The following is a 2,684-nucleotide window of genomic DNA, read 5'->3' on the forward strand; positions in this document are numbered from 1 at the left end:
CAACCAAGCAATCCTATCAATGAGTGCCAATAGAGGAGGGTTTTTTGTCCAACAATTGAAGAAGACTCATCAACTACATCAACCGCAAGTTCTAAGACACAAAGCCTAAATCATTTGGTGGAAGCAAGTGGCCTATGCTCTCTCTAGGCATAGAGGATTCACGTGAAGTACAACCACTCAAGTGTTGCTGTTGCATGCAAAATGGAACGTTGATTGAGGTAGACCCAATCTATTTTGAACGCAGTATGGAAAATTTTGTGGACTTCAACAAGAGGTAAAGGCCTGTGATAAAGGTGTTGTCTTGTTACCACTCAAGGTATGCAACTCTAGTGGCCACATCCTTGCCCTACACCAAACATGGATAATAACAATAGGCCATAAGTCTCTCCTTTTCATTTCTTGAACCACATGCATGTAAACATGCACGTTGATTGGAAAATATTCTACCAACAAAAGATTTTTTTCTTGTTTGGAGCGAATATGCTTGATGAAATCCTTAGATCCCCACATTCCATGATCTCGCCCATTCTTGATTACTACCACTCTTTTGATGTAAGCATTTTTATTCTATTCTAGCCTTGTGTTCTTCTATTCCACCCGTGTATAATCCTTTTTGAATCACTGAGTCATTCCAAAAAAAAAAGGGGGTTTGTGATTTTCTACTCATTGATTTACTACCATGGCAAGTGTGTCTTTTCCCGCATTCAGTGGCAACAAGGGAGAAGATAGTACCATCGAGTTTTTGGATAACTTTGACATCGCTTGTGTGGTTTCCAACAAGGATAATTATGTTTCATAGCTACACATTTTTCTCTACTAATACTAATGAAAGCAGAGGCCAAGTTCTGGTACAACTCTTTTCTCCAAGCTACCAAGGATGCATGGGACTTACTACCTGCTGCCTTCGTGAAGAGATTTGGTGAAGACACAACCTCAAAAAATTTATGGCAGCTGCTGAGAGAGTTAAAGCAGGAAGGTTTGCTAAAGTATGCCCCTTACAAATCCAAGTTTATGGATTTGTGGGAGCGATGGGTTTCCTCACTAGAGGAAGGTGAAGGAGCACCTAATTTCCTCAAGAAGGACCGTTTCATTGTTGGCATGTGGTTGTCGCTTAACGAAAGTGAAGGGGATATTTCTTGCAACATATGAGTTGGCATTGGAAGTAGCCCACCTTAAAGACAAGAAGGTTCACACGCAAGAAAGAGTCCATGAGTGAGAGAAATCAAGCTCAATTCAACTAAACCCAGTAACTGCAACAGCCTCTCCGAGGACCCAACCACAAGAGGCATCAGAAGGACAACAAGACATGTTGAGCCGCATCACTACTCAGCTGGAGAATTTGCATGTGCATTTGATGCAACGAGGGCATGCACACAACCATAATCAAGATCAAGGAGAGGACAATGAAGGCAGAACCAAGAATACCACTGCTAAAAGTGTGAAGAAGATGGCCATGGTAAGTATTACTATTCACACCAAAGAAGGCAGGATTTTAATAGAGGAGCTTCGAGGGATTCATCCTGGAAAACTTACCGCACCACATAAGTGCAGGGGAGGGGGGTTTTGTTACAAGTTACATAATCGTATAATCTAGGGGGTGTCATATTTATGGGGAGAGGGGGGAGACCTGATCCAAGTTGACTACGTGTAATGATCGATCATTGATGTACACTAGAACTCAGATGAATTTTGGGAAAGAATTTTATCAAGTCACATATCAAATTTTGCATCAAGCCAGTCATAGATAAGGATTGATTAACATCAACTTTGGATGGGTCATAATTGGACGAGTAGTCAAAGTGCAGGCTAATCAAGCACATAGTTTGAAAGTCAAACTAAAACACATTGAGGATACATCTAGTTATCAACAAAAGTGGTTCCTTAGTACGTTGCCAGCCACTATGCTACACACTCTTTGACTACTTTTACTCAATTGACCTAAATTTTATATCTAAGATAGGGGTATGATAGTTTTTTTCCTTGATTGTTGTATAAGCATAGAAAGGGGGGTCATAATCCCTTATATGAGACGTATATAGGGGTTTTATCAAAGTTGTCCGCTCACACACATGGTGTCCTGTTTTGTATATAGAGTGAATTCCCTCGGAGAGGAGCAAGACAAAATCAACTCTCACCACCAAGAGCAAGACCACCGCCATCAAGGCCACCACAACAAGAACCACCTGTGCAAATCCTTCAACGACTTGTGCAACCACAACCACCACAACATAGCCTCATTTCACCTTTACCACCACCACTAGCTGACAACCACGTAGTGAGTATCATTGGTCTTGAAGGTAAGGGCATTATGAAATTTGAGAATGTTAGCAGCGGCTAACACAGGTTACACCGAATATGCATCAAGCCTGAGATATGCTATGGTTTTTTCATAATATTTCCAACTCACTTTGTATAAGTCTTGGACTCATCAAAAGTTGTATATGCTAGTTAAAGGGCTCAAGCTTGAACGCATAGTAGAAGGCATTATGGTGAAAGATTTTAAAAGGAAGCCTTTATGCAAGGAGGCTTCATTCTTGAGTATCCACTCTTGAGGATCCACTTTTGAGTGCTCTGTCTCTCTCTTGAGTGTTCACTCTATGGCCTAGCCTTGAGCTTACTAACCCATGCTTAAGAGGCTAGTGCTAATCCATTATAAATAGAGTAAGCTATTCTTGATTAATCTA

This window comes from Adiantum capillus-veneris, unplaced genomic scaffold, assembly GCF_014529385.1.
Source record: "Adiantum capillus-veneris isolate H3 unplaced genomic scaffold, ASM1452938v2 Hic_scaffold_611, whole genome shotgun sequence".
Classification (NCBI taxonomy): domain Eukaryota; kingdom Viridiplantae; phylum Streptophyta; class Polypodiopsida; order Polypodiales; family Pteridaceae; genus Adiantum; species Adiantum capillus-veneris.